This window comes from Eleutherodactylus coqui, chromosome 5, assembly GCF_035609145.1.
Source record: "Eleutherodactylus coqui strain aEleCoq1 chromosome 5, aEleCoq1.hap1, whole genome shotgun sequence".
In the NCBI taxonomy this organism is placed as follows: Eukaryota; Metazoa; Chordata; class Amphibia; order Anura; family Eleutherodactylidae; genus Eleutherodactylus; species Eleutherodactylus coqui.
In genome coordinates, this window is record NC_089841.1 from 176,453,908 (window position 1) to 176,468,212 (window position 14,305).

Consider the following 14,305-nt stretch of genomic DNA (forward strand, 5'->3'; position numbering starts at 1 on the left):
TATGCGCTGCGTATTACGTGTGCAAAACCTGCGTGCAATAGGCGGTGAATAGAACTTAATGATTTCAATGGGTTCGTTCACATGAGCGTATTTTGCTTGCGCAAAAAGTACGCAGCATGTTCTATTTTTAAGTGTATTGTGCATGAAAATACCTGTTTACTGTGAATGGAGGCGGCCAGAAGAGATCTCCCCATTCAGTGAGCGATTATTGCTCCTAGGTGAAAGCCCAGACGCGATTTTTACGTGTTTTAGTGCTTTTTAAAGCACCTCATCACCCATCACAGTGACGGGTGGCGTTAAAAAATGCTGCCAAATGCGTTTGAAAACGTCATGCGAAACGGTGGTAAAATGCCGCTGTTTCGTGCAGCGTTTTGTGAATGCATGTGTGAGAGCGGCCTTTATAGTCGCCAAAAGCACGGTTACATGGAACGCTTTCGCTGGCTCATGGTAATCTGAAGAATCATCGTTCAATGTAAGCGTCACCAGTGACTGGACAAATGAGAATTAGTTTGTTTATCGGTCATCATTCAGTTTCTGCGGGCATAAAAATCAATGGCCGATCGGCCCGTGTAAACAGGCAGTCATTCATCTACGAATGACTGCCTGTATACTGTGAATCGAGGCTCAAGCTCCATTCACGGAGCGATCCTCGGTCCTGTGTGACAGCGCAGGAGCAATTATTGCTGGGACAACTGTCAGGCACTTTTTTTTTTACCCAACAATTGCCCCGTGTACAAGTGATTATTTACTGTTATTGCTACTGAAATCACATCTCCACTGCTCTGTACTTCTGTAGTGTCCTACATGATGATGTTACTTATGTGCGCACTAGACAGGGAGCAGAATTTGCAGTCTTCTCAGTGCAGTGTATAGAAGATAGCAGAACAGCCCCACTCTCCTCAGAGAGAACTGAGAGATACAGGTGCGGCCAGCAAAGGGGAAAACTGGTGATGAATATAGGGTACAAGCCATATAATGGGCCGAAACAGTGTTATACCAGTGTACACACAGTAGGTATTCTGAAAAGTTACATAAAAACAACATCCATAATGCAGAACATAATGTTCTTCCGGCAATACATTGTGCTTATATAATGATGCTCCGTCTCCTCTGATCCCATATACCGTGCAGCGCCAATTATTGTTTTCCAGTGGATCATCCTGTACAGTTGATGGGACCCTGGAACACAGAATCTGCGCTTCATTCCTCTTCCCCATTACATGAGCAGCGTGCATTACTAGGAGAATGCACATTATACAAAAAGAATGCTTATTATGAAATTAGCACACGGAGAGCAGCGATACCGCCATCAGAGGGTTGTGACCACGCGATTATCTGCACTTCTCTGATGTAATTGGGCATATTTAGCAATGCAATTGCATTTTCAATCATTTGAGTACATCATGTTATAGACAAGGAGGTAACATTTGTTTACATCTGGGGCGCCGCTTCCCTCGGTAAAAGAAAGCAGACGCATTGTATCTAATAAATTGCGCAGCATCACATTTTAAGTCCTTTTAAATTACTTTTCTGACTAAGCACTAATCATAAAAAAAAGGTTACATACAGCCGATGCCGCCCTCCACTATGACCCACCAGCCACAAAGCAGGCCACTACCATGGTCACCGATCATTAAACAGAGTACCATTGCCCTCCTGCACAGGGTAGCGCCATTCTCACCCCAGGCCAAAAACACGGCCGCCCACCAGTCACAGCACAGGTTAATCCGCTTTTATACAGAATGATCATTAAAAAAAAAAAAAAGAGGCTGAATCATTCGTATTTCAACAATAATCATTCAGTGTAAACACGGCCAACGATCAAACGATAATTCATTCCCTTACCATTCATTTCATGCAAGCGTGAAAATCATTGCTGCCTCGTTCGCTAATCGCTCCGTTTAAACGCGAGCTGAACGGTCCTGTAAAAAAAATAAACACTTTATCTTTGTTCAAGCTGCCTGAGCGAACCGTTACATCATTTGCTCATTCGCTTGGGCGGACGCTTATCGTTGCGTGTAAAAGCACCCTTAGGCTGAATTCACATCCGCATCGGAGGCTCCGTCTCAGAGAGCCATGAAAATCATGCATGAGATCGAGCTGCACGCATTTCGTCCGTGAGAACGTTGGAGCTGATACAGGCGCAGAACAGAACATCAAGGGGGTAAAAACATAAAATCGCTGCTTGTCCTATCTATGGGCATTCCCTCAAAACTCATCGCCCGTTGTCTTCAATAGGGCCGGCAAAGGTTTCCCATTGAAAACACTCCCTCAAGTGATGCGCGGCGTTTGTAACACACAAGCGCCTTGCATCCGTGGGGACATTGCATGCTGGCAAGCGTGATATCAAGGTGAGTTTCATAGCCGGTATTGACCTTGCCTGTGTGAAATTAGCCTAGGAGCAGAACATGTAAAAAAAACGAGGAGAGGGACACAGGAACCAAGGAAAAAAAGAAAAAAAAAAAAGAGCTTGGCACCCGGCGTCCCACATACAAAAACGCTTGAGTCTCCCATTGTAGCCAATGGGGTTCGTTACTCAAGTAGCGCTCTCGAATTTTACAAAAAACTCGACTTGAATAACGCGGACCTGAGCATTTGGGTGCTGGCTCATCTCTAGTTTCCATGTTTAACTAACCAAAAAAAAAAATGAAGCGTTAGGCTGCGGTCACACAGGGCGTAAATCTTGCAGAATGGCCGCAGCGGGACCGTGAGATTTCCACAAGTTTTGAAGCGGCTTCGCCACCTGTATTTCACTGCAGCCATCTCTCCCCACAGAGAACAGAGGCCGCCGACGACGAAACGGCGATACAATTGACATCCCGCGGCTTTGAATTCCGCGTGGCATGCCAGTTTCAGTGCAGCTGCTTCTCCGCAGCAGGTGGATGTGATTTTTGCACATCTCGTCCCCTTTGCTGGTTAGTCTTGGGCCTAAGATTGCTGATGGAATTTCCGCCCCATGTGAACCGGCCTTAGAATTTTTTATTCCTCAAAAAAAAAAAATTACAAACAATATAGAACTTTCCAGGTTTTTTTTGTACATTGCATTCAATGGGAGGCTGACACAAACTATTTTGTTTGCTCCGTTTAACCCCTTAAAGACCAGACACTTTTTAGGGATGTGGTTGGGCGACATGGCTTCTGCCTTCTCCTCCGCTGTGACTAACAGCCAAAGACCTGACCTTCTCCGGCTACACTGCAGCTTTAATCCTGTGCCATATTTTTTTTATTATCAGCCAAGATTAAAGCCCACAACCAAGCGCCCTAAATTTACTGTGCGTGGTTCTTAAGGGGTTAAAGGGTATACACACGAATGATTCTTCCTACCTATTTTAACCCCTTCCAATCCACTGTCTGACGTCTGAAGACATTCTGATTGAAGGCTGTACAGCTTCCGATGTCGGAAGACGTCCGGCAGGGTATTCTTACTGTATGATTATTGGCCGCTCTGTTGTTGGGTGCCTCTCCAGCATGTCCCATACCACAGTACTGGCTCTAGCCAGCAGATGGCGCCATTGTATAATGGCAGAAAGAGAAAGCCCCCTAGGAAACCCTGAATCCAAAATTGGATTGCAAAGGGTTAATCTGAAAGTCGAATAGAAATAAAGCCCATTTATTGGATTGGGTATATGCACTGCGCCTATTCTGGTGAGAGTCCATGTAAACACGCGGCGTCCAGCACACCGGACGGCAGGATGACGGGGTGTCCACATGCAGCCCCATGCAAGTTGTGCTCCAGAATCTCATCCGTGTAAACACACTGCGCGTCTGTAACTACAGCTATAGAGAACACATGGGCCATGAACAACTGATACAAATGGAACTTTTTTCTTAACAGATCCATTAAAATACGCGATCCGATTGCTTCAGACAACAGTTTTTAACTTTTTTCTTTTTTTTAAACCCGATCCCAGAAGGCAGATACGAAGATTCTCCCCATTAAGCAGTTTGCAGGGATTTCCTCTTGACGCTCTGTCCTCCAAATAGTTAATCAATAGTCGGTCAGCGAGGATCTACTGATCGGCGATCAGCTGATCCTCCGGTCAGTACGGCAGGGCCAGTCGTCATCATGGGGGGCAGAGCTGGCAGGGTAATAGAAGGCTTCACTCCGACCGACATCAATGCCAGCGATGCCCCCTACTACACACCCACATCTGATCCCAGAGATGGTGCCCAGCCCCAACACACTGACAGCAGGACGGGGATCATCTGATCGAGGGATCCCACATCACAGATCCCTGCTGACCAACTACTGATGACCTATTCTGAGGATAGGTTATCGATGGTAAATGCCTGGGAACCCCTCTGAGCAGAGGATTGTCAGCCCACCAACCCAACACGAGGAAGCCCCCTGCACTAGGTGCCTGCCCCTCCGGATGACTATTGACCACAAACCTCCCCCAGGTGACCATTACTACTTATCCCCCCCACCAGCACACAGCGGGCTTGCTGGGACCAGAGCCCCTTCCTGCCCGCAGTGACAACGTGCCCTGCACCCCAGCGAGGAGCGGCAGCCTGCAGTGACCCGGCCGGCTCTCCGCACACCAGCACTACTGCACCGCTGCAGACAACTCCCGGGTCACCGGAGCCACAGCCGCCGCTCCCCGCGCACACATCACTTACATTCCGTCCGTAACGGGGCTTACCGGAAGCTGCGGAGATCTACAACCATCACAGAGCACTTCCCTGCTGCACGGAGCCACGCCCATCACCCACTACCGGCCAATGAGCGCTCAGCAATACACACCAATAGCAGCAGGGCTCTCAGCTAGCCCGTCTGGTCTGATGGGAGAATGCCTGTGATTGGTCACGGGAGATGATGCGCTGTGGTGCTGATACTACTGTGTGCAGATACTATTGTGTGCCGACACTACTCGGTGATGATACTACTGTGTGCCAATACTGCTCTGTGTACAGATACTACCGTGTGTACAGATACTACTGTGTGCTGACACTACTTGGTGTCGATACTACTGTTTGCCAATACTGCTCTGTGTACAGATACTACTGTGTGTGGCGATACTACTGTATGTTCTGATACTACTGTGTGCCAATACTGCTCTGTGTACAGATACTACTGTGTGTGCCGATACTCCTGCGTGTACAGATACTACTGTGTGCCGATACTACTGTGTACTGACACTACTCAGTGCCGACACTACTGTATGCTCTGATACTCCTGTGTGCCCACACTACTGTGTGGCAATACTGCTCTGTGTACAGATACTCCTGCATGTGCCGATACTACTGTGTGCCCTGATACTACTGTGTGGCAATACTGCTCTCTGTACAGATACTCCTGTGTGTGCTGATACTACTGTGTGTACTGATACTACTGTGTGCCAATACTGCTCTGTGTACAGATACTACTGTGTGCCGACACTACTCGTGTCGATAATACTGTGTGCCGTAATACTACTGTGTGCTGATACTACTCGGTGTCGATACTACTACTGAGGTGCGTTAAAAAACGCAAAAACATGGCAAAACAGATCAGACAGCGCTCAGAAATCGCTACATTCGAGCACAGGTCTGCAAGGCCCCATTGAAATCAATGGGAGTGTTGCACTGCAATTACCGTGGTGTTCAAAAATCTGCAATAAAAAGCGCATGTGTGAGAGTGGCTGTAAAGTAATTTAGTATGAAAATACTGAATTTAGTCATTTGTAGGCATATATAGTAAATAACATTTACCTTGACTAGATGATGGGTAAAATGTATCCATGTGATGTGTGAAAGGAGGCAGGATGGGGCGGGGCTAAGTTGTGAGAATTAGTCCCGCCCTTGGCCCGCCTCTCCCCATTGCAAATAGTGTAGAGAGGCGGAGAGGAGGCAGAGAGGGGGCGGGAGCTCAGTTCCTGCTCCTGGCTCTTCCATCCTCCCCCCCTGCAGATGAGGACGACGTATATCGGCTCGGCGTGAAAACTGAGCCGATATACGTTCGTCTGAATGCAGCCTTAGACTGTGGTGGTTGGAGGGATTTATAAGCAAAGCCATCATACAGCTGGTATGCATAGTATTTAACTCCCGTTTGGGACCAGCCCTCAGACCACTGCAAGTTACACAATTCCCACAGGTAGACATTCTTCAGTAATGGCATATATGTAGTGTAACCATTTATGCCCAAAATGAGGAATAAGGTAAGCAGTCCAGACAATATTAATCTTAGCCTAGGTGATTTTAAAGAATTTAGCAGAGGCTTCCCTTCTAAGACATCATTCACACGGGTCTACATACGATGCGTACTACACAGTGACCAGAACCCATTGATTTCAATGGGTTCATTCACATGTGCGTATTTTTACACAACTTTTGGTCGCGTGAAAAAAATATACAGCATGTCCTATTTTGGTGCGTATTATGCATAGAAATAGGCCGTAGAAGTCAATGGGCCACGGCAAATATGCAGGAAACCAGCATATTCACTGCGTATTTGCCCGCAGAAAGGTCAAAATATGCAGGGAATAGGGGATTTTTTTTTTTTGGACTGCTTGGGCTCAAGTGAATGAACCTAATATATACGTTATAACTTTACTTGTAGCTTTCTTAGGACTTTGATCTGCTTCTGGATACATTGTGAAGGATCTGTTATGACAATGTAACCTGCCCTCTCTTTACACTCTACAGCGGTACCAACCTTTTTCTCTAATCTTAGACACTACCCTTGCCTGAGTGACCATCCACATTGGATTTCGGCAAGGTGTGTGTGTTGAGGAGGAAGACCGGCACCCTTGCTAGGTAGTTGCCCATTCCGCTAGAGTGTAGACACTTCCTGACAATTTAGCTTACAGGAAGATCCTCAGCCTTCCTAGTGGGGAGGCCACTAACTAGTCTTCTCTTCAGTTTTTTTAATTCTAAGAATGCATTGCTTACGTCTTCTGGTGGATCACTCAGCTATATGGATTCACAGGTCACAGTACACTGACTGCACTCACCTCTGTTTCCCACCCCTTGCAAATGCTTTCATTTGTCCCAAGGCCTTTGTGTCCATCAATGATATGGACAGGAAGCACAATTTTTGTTACCATAAAATCTATTAAATCGCGTTCATTATGGGATACAGCTGTTAGGTTGTGCTGCTGGGACCTGTAGTACTATGGTTTCTAGCAGCACAGCCCCATAGGTGTTGAATGATTGAGCTGGCTGGGTGTGGTGTTCTCTTGCTAGCCAATCCCCTGGGTATTTGCTCACATATATACCCAGCTCCTGTCAGTGTCTGTTTAGTGTTCAGGGTGAGCAGTCATGAATCCCTGTCCGTTGCAGCTTGCTGTGTGACTTGTGTCCTATTGGTTCATGTCCATTGTTACATTTATTTTCTGTCAGTTTTATGTCAGTTTGTCTCTGCTTTGTCCTCCTGAGTTTGTTTGCCATTTCTGGGCTAGGGTGGCCCTTAGGGTCCTCTAGTGGATGTGTCTTGCTAGTGTAGGGACCACAAGACACGAGGAGCTTTGTCATGGCCTTGTGGCTTAAGTTCATTGGGCAATGTACAAACCAATACCTCATACTTTTATAGCTGTATCGTCTGCTTATGTGTACAGGTATGCAAGGTGAGTGTTTTGGTCATTTGTCAGTCCCTATGTTTATCTCTGTCCGTCAGTCCAGTCTGCAATATGCAGTTCTTTGTCCAGTTGGTGTTTCCGTCAGCACGTCCAGTCTGAATTCCGTCTTAGGTCCCTGTGTTTGTGATACCTAACCTTTGTTTGGGCAGGTTTGTGTGAGCCCTGTGCTTATTTACCCACACGAACGTAACAATGGCACCCACCTAATTTTTTTATCCTTTCAGCAGCTTGGTTATTTTCTCCAGAAGGGATGCTCAATCTTTTCTGGTTTCTGCAGGATACCATTTGTTTTCTTGTTACGGTCTGTATTGATTGACTTCATGTGTTGTGTTTCTCCTTGTTGCGTCTTACCAATGCTGGATTGGAGCCACAGGTGTAGTAGCCGGTCACTGGAGAGTAGTCAGAATAGCCGGGAGTCGTTATTGGGAAGTCACGGTATGCGGTACAAATGGATGAGTTGGAAGCATAGTCAATGGAAGCCAAAGGTCAGCAGCAGGAGATATCGGGGGTCGCCCTTGTTAGGGCAAATTCTCTGCTGTTGATTGGCGGGGACTTTCTATCTCCTGCTTCCAGCATAGGGCTAAATCCCCTGGTCACCTTGCATTCAAAGTCACTCCTTCCAGCGGTGAGCATCCGGATTTCCAGAGTCGGCTGTCTGCCCTGCCGGTCTGTTCCATCTACTGGTTAGACGACACAGTGGATCCACATCAAATCTCTAACACGTAGTCAATGAAAGCCAAAGGTCAGCAGCAGGAGGTATGGATATGCAGCACAAATAGGATGAGATGGAAGCGTAGTCAATGAAAGCAAAATGTCAGCAGCAGCAGGTATCAGTATGCTTGTAGAGGAGCCAGAGGAAGAGGGGCTTGCTCAAGGTGGTGTAGACAATAATCACACACTGAAGGAGTGGCAGGGCTAGGCTTATATAGGAAGTCCTAATTAGTAGCAGGGCAGAGCCAGGACAGGGAGACATGAAGTGGATTTAGCAGGAGCAAGGAAGCTTGAGTAGTATGACCCTTATAATACGCAGCTAGTAGGTGTCCTAAACACTTTTCTTTTCCAGTGCCATGTTGTCAAGTAATGTACAGCCTCAACAGAAGATGGCAGTATCTTAGGCCATATTCACAACAGCAAGTGGCAAGTTTCCCCATCTAAAACAGGCACAAAAACATCACACAACACATGTTCCAGCACACCATACGCTGCATGTCCTACTCTTGCCATTTCAGTGGGGCCGCTGAAGATAGCCAAGTGCTTCAACTTGCCTGGCTATAGCGTTGTCAAAATTTTCCAGAGCGAGTCCTGTGAAAATTTCAGGACTCGCTGGGGGTAACCTTTCTGGATTGGTGGGGACCAATGGTCAGACCCCCACGATCAGCAAGTCATCCCCTATCCTGTGATTGGGAGGTCTAAGACGGTCTTTTTACTATGAGGGGCCATTATTATTGAATTGGGGGCATGTGAGAGCTATTATTACAAAGTGATGGAATAAAGAGGGCATAATTACTGATTATGGGCATAAGGGGACATTATTACTGAGTTGGGGAATAAGGAGACCTTATTACTAGGTAATCACATAAGGGGACATTATTACTGAGTGAGGACACTTTTACTGTTTAAGGGTTGATTGAAGCAGCACTTAGTGTGTGGGTGTCACGTCCGTGCAGCGCACAAGCACCATGCTTAACACGGATGCAGGGTGACGTTCACAGCCACTGCAGTTGACAATACTATGCACTGTAGAACAGTGTGCACCACGCTATGCTGAACAGTAGCATCACTCCAGGGAGAAGGAAGCCTGGCCCTAACCTAAGGGGGGTGAAGGATCCCTGCCTAGAAGCAGAGTAATCGCCTCGATAGAGGCGGCCCCACAGTCTTTTTCCTGGGCCTTGATTGACCCTATAAAGGCCCCTGGAAAGATGAACCGAACAGCAAAACAGAAATGAAAACAGAAATACGACTGAAAAGTAAACTGCAGCAACTTATCTGAAAGTAGCATTAAACCCAGCACAGAGGAGCTCCCTCTCCACTACTCCTCTATGGAGCTGAATAAGCAGCATTGAGCAAAGTGAGGGGTGAGAATATAAAGCTACTCCATACCTGAGGACTGGCAGAGCAATTAGAGAAGCACACCTTCAACCTTCTCCCAGGCATGACTAATCCAGCATGCATCCATGCAGCAAAGAGAGACAGCACCCAGCAGTCTCTGCACATGGTGCATTAACCCTTGTCCTGCATAACAAGGCGACAGGCCTTGACCTGAGTCGAGGCCACCATGCCGTGACAGTGGGGCTTACAGAGACACAAAAAGAGAAATACTATTACTGTATGGGGCGCCATGAGTGCCATTATTGTTATCTGGGGCACTATAGGTGGGAAGATTAAGTCGAAAATGAAGGCAAGGTTGCTTGAAAATTGAGCAGACAAAGGTGTCATTCTGCAGAGACAAATTGTGGCTAGGAGAAGTCATCATGGAGGTTTGAACTGGATGGAGAAGAAAGGGGAATGTGAACTACTGCAGTCAGGGGTGACATCACCTATAGTACTGGATATAACAGTACTATAATCACTTATATGGTCTGCAGAGCACCTGTGTAGAGCTGGTATCTTCCACTATATGGTCACTGTGTGTGCTAATAGTGCTCTTTTATTGTTTTCTTTCAGTAACAGTATGGTGCTATTATGTGGTCATAGTCTGTGGGGACTATTTGGTCCTCATATAATATTACTCGTAATATTAATATTTGCAGTGGTCTTTATTCAGTAAGAGTATGGTGGTATTATCTACCATGCCTCTACACTCCCCCTTGGAAACCTGACCCCCTTCTTACCACTGCATCCCCCCAAACATCCGAATTGTACCTCTTATCCTCATTCACAAACACGGCTAGTGATCAACCCACACAGCATTATGTACGTATGTATACATGTATAGCAGCCTATGTGTATACTTCCATATAGTCTGTAAGCTCTTGTGAGCAGGGCCCTCACCCCTAATTGTTCAAGATTCACATCAGTTTAATACAGTATGTTATGACTCATTTTGTGTATGTCTCACCTGAAGTGCAATATGTTGGCGTTATACAAATACAAATTATTATAATACAGTCATTATGTGTTATGTGAGCATAATGTGGTGGTATTATTTGGCCTTACAAAGTATTACTGGTAATGTTGGCCTTGGTGTAGTGGGATTTGGTTCAGTGAGAGTATGGAGGTAATATGAATGGTGCTAATATTTGCACTTTGTATATAGAGCATGCATTATAATTTAACGGTCTGGTCTAGAGAAATAAATTAGTGTTTAATTGTTATACTATTCCTGAGGGTGCATTCACACGAACGTATATCGGCTCGGTTTTCACGCCGAGCCGATATACGTCGTCCTCGTGTGCAGGGGGGGGGGGGAGGCTGGAAGAGCCCAGGAGCAGGAACTGAGCTCCCGCCCCCTCTCTGCCTCCTCTCCGCCCCTCTGCACTATTTGCAATGGGGAGAGGCGGGATGGGGCGGGGCTAATTCACGGCACTTAGCCCCGCCCCCATCTCGCCTCCTCTCATTGCAAATAGTGCAGAGGGGCGGGGAGGAGGCAGAGAGGGGGCGGGAGCTCAGTTCCTGCTCCTGGGCTCTTCCAGCCTCCCCCCCTGCACATGAGGACAACGTATATCGGCTCGGCGTGAAAACCGAGCCGATATACGTTCGTGTGAATGCACCCTAAGGGCTCTTTCACACGGGCGTATTTTTCAGCAGTATTTGCCAAATTCTGCCAAAACCAGAAATGGGTCTAAAATCTGGAAGAAATGCAAATCTTTCCATTCTACTTTCTCTCTGTAAGTTCTGCTCCTGGTTTTGGCTCACAAAATACTAATGAAGGATACGCCCGTGTGAAAGAGCCCTATAAGCCTGTAAGCCTGTATGACCACGGCTAAAATAACATTTAAAATCCGCAGCGTGATCCGCACCCCATAGGGATGCATTGGACACCTGCAGGTAATTAAATACCTGCGGATGTCCTTTTCCCCTGAGGCGCGGGAAAACGCTTGCAGCATGCTCCATTTTAGTGCGAGGCTCCCGAGCGGACGGCGACCCGCAGGCTTCTGTTGAAACCTATGGAAGCCGTCCGGGTCCGTGGCACACCCGCAGCTGAATTCCCGCTCTCCGGCGCAGGAGAGCAGGAGTTGAAAAAAAAAGAAATAGAGTGCCGGGCACCTCCGCCGGGCCGAAGAGAGAAGATCCGGCCGCGACGGAGGGCAGATCCGTAGCATCCGGACAGGTAAGTAATTCTTCTTTTAGGCCCCATGTCCGCGGGAAAGAAGGGACCCGCTGCGGGATTCTCCATGAAGAATCCACGGCGGACCTGATTTTCCCCGTGGACATGAGGCCTAAGGGTAGGGGCATACTTAGCAGCCTAATATTTTTTATTGCAGCTTGTCAGGAAAATGTGTTCTTACCTTAACTTTTATGAGGCTCATGCGCCGCAGTTTGTTTGCCGCATGAGATTTCGCGCAGCCGTCTGCATAGGATTGCGTTTGTTAACGCAATCCTATGCAGGCTTTGAGCGGCGGAAATCCCGCCACGGGATTTCCGCCCGTGTGCAGGCGGCCTTAATTTTTTTCAATTATTTTCTGCGGTCATTTTGTGCACGCAATAACATTTTTCGACATAGTTGAGCGCAGGCTCATTTTTTGTGGGATGTTCTGTAGTTTCCGATAGCATAAATTTGGAATACATACAACTTTTTGATCGTGCATTTCTGGCGTTCTTTTTTTTCCGGACAACGTTCACCATGTGGGGTAAATAATGCAATACTTTGATAGATCGGACTTTTACGGACGCGGCGATACCAAATACATATTTTTATTTTATGATTTAGATTTTTTATTAATAGATATGGCAAAAGGGGGGTGATTTAATCTTTTATAACTTTTTTTTGACAATTAAAAAAACTTTATTGATTTATGCTTTGATCGCTCCTGCAGTATGATGTAATGCTATAGCATTACGTCATACTGCCATTTAACAGGCAGTCTATCAAGCCACCCCATGGGGTTGACCTTTCAGAAGGCCCCCGGCTGCCATGACACCTGCACGCATATTTGTAGTTTACGCTTAGGTTAAGCAGCGCTGCTGATTAGAGCCACCTGATTGGCTCTTCGGCACCACGTGACTACACAGCGTGCACGCGCATTGCCTTCAGCAGCCGTGCACTACACACTACACTTAAGCAGCACGGGGTTAGGGTTTAGGGTTAGGTGTAGGGTTAGTTTTAGTGTTTACGGTTAGTGTTTAGGGTTAGGTTTAGGGTTAGGGTTGGGGTTAGGGTTAGGTTTAGGTAATCCTAACCCTAAACCTAACCGTAAACCTAACCCTAAACCTAACCCCGTGCTGCTTAAAGGGGTTGTCCCGCGAAAGCAAGTGGGGGTATACACTTCTGTATGGCCATATTAATGCACTTTGTAATCTCCATTGTGCATTAATTCTGAGCCATACAGAAGTTATTCACTTACCTGTTCCGTTGCTAGCGTCCTCTTTTCCATGGAGCCGTCTAATTTTCAGCGCCTAATCGCCGGATTAGACGCGCTTGCGCAGTCCGGTCTTCTTCTTTTCTGAATGGGGCCGCTCGTGCCGGAGAGCGGCTCCTCGTAGCTCCGCCCCGTCACGTGCTGATTCCAGCCAATCAGGAGGCTGAGATCGGCAATGGACCGCACAGAAGCCCTGCGGTCCACCGAGGGTGAAGATCCCGGTGGCCATCTTCACCAGGTAAGTAAGAAGTCACCGGAGCGCGGGGATTCAGGTAAGCACTCTCCGGTTTTCTTTTTTAACCCCTGCATCGGGTTTGTCTCGCGCCGAACGGGGGGGCTATTGAAAAAAAAACCCGTTTCGGCGCGGGACAACCCCTTTAAGTGTAGTGTGTAGTGCACGTCTGCTTAACTGTAGTGTGTAGTGCACGTCTGCTTAACTGTAGTGTGTAGTGCACGGCTGCTGAAGGCAATGCGCGTGCACGCTGTGTAGTCACGTGGTGCCGAAGAGCCAATCAGGTGGCTCTAATCAGCAGCGCTGCTTAACCTAAGCGGAAACTACAAATATGCCACCTGCACGGCTCTCCTGATCTCACCGCGCGGGGGGGGGGGGGGCCGTGCTGTTAGAATTGACAGCGGCATTTAAATGGTTAATAGCCGCAATAGGCCGAACGGCGGATAGCGGCTATTGCCTGCGGGTGTCCGCTGTAACAAACAGCAGACGCCCGCACTGTATGAAGAGAGGTTGCCCCGCGACCTCTCTTCATACATACCCCGATGCTCCAGGACGTACCGGTACGTCATGGAGAGGGAAGGGGTTAATCTTTTAAATGCCGCTGTCACATACCGCATACACACGGCCACATGCTTGTACACCACACATACAGCATACACACGATCACACCACATGTACTGTATACCAACACAACACATACACGCAAACTACATACAGCCATGCCCACATGCTAGCACACCACCACGCAGTAGTCTACACACATACCTGCATACACACATATCTGCATACACACATATCTGCATACACACATACCTGCATACACACATATCCACACACTAATACGCGCTCCGATTACTGACGGCTCAGCACGAGCTCCTCGTGCACATCTCTGTAACTCTATCCTCGTGCACATCCAGCCAACCCGAACAACCAATCAGGTGGCTGGAATTACTGATTAGGGCAGAAGTGGGGTGGAAGAAGTTAATCAGCCTCCGGGG

At 47.4% G+C, this 14,305-nt stretch overlaps 1 protein-coding gene across 5 annotated transcripts in view; it reads right to left on the reverse strand.

The window, feature by feature from the left end:
- NF2 (NF2, moesin-ezrin-radixin like (MERLIN) tumor suppressor) overlaps positions 1 to 4,705 on the reverse strand; it is a 93,841-nt gene extending 89,136 nt beyond the window's left edge. For 2 of the 5 annotated variants that reach the window (XM_066603793.1, XM_066603797.1), the window contains exons 1-2: positions 4,644 to 4,684; positions 1,846 to 1,922 (exon numbers count right to left, since the gene is read on the reverse strand). The gene's annotated coding sequence lies outside the window, so the exon portion shown is untranslated. Of the gene's footprint in view, positions 1 to 1,845; positions 1,923 to 4,620 lie in introns of all 5 variants that reach the window. The other 3 variants (XM_066603794.1, XM_066603795.1, XM_066603796.1) reach the window with 3 other exon arrangements.
- Positions 4,706 to 14,305: the final 9,600 nt, after the last annotated feature.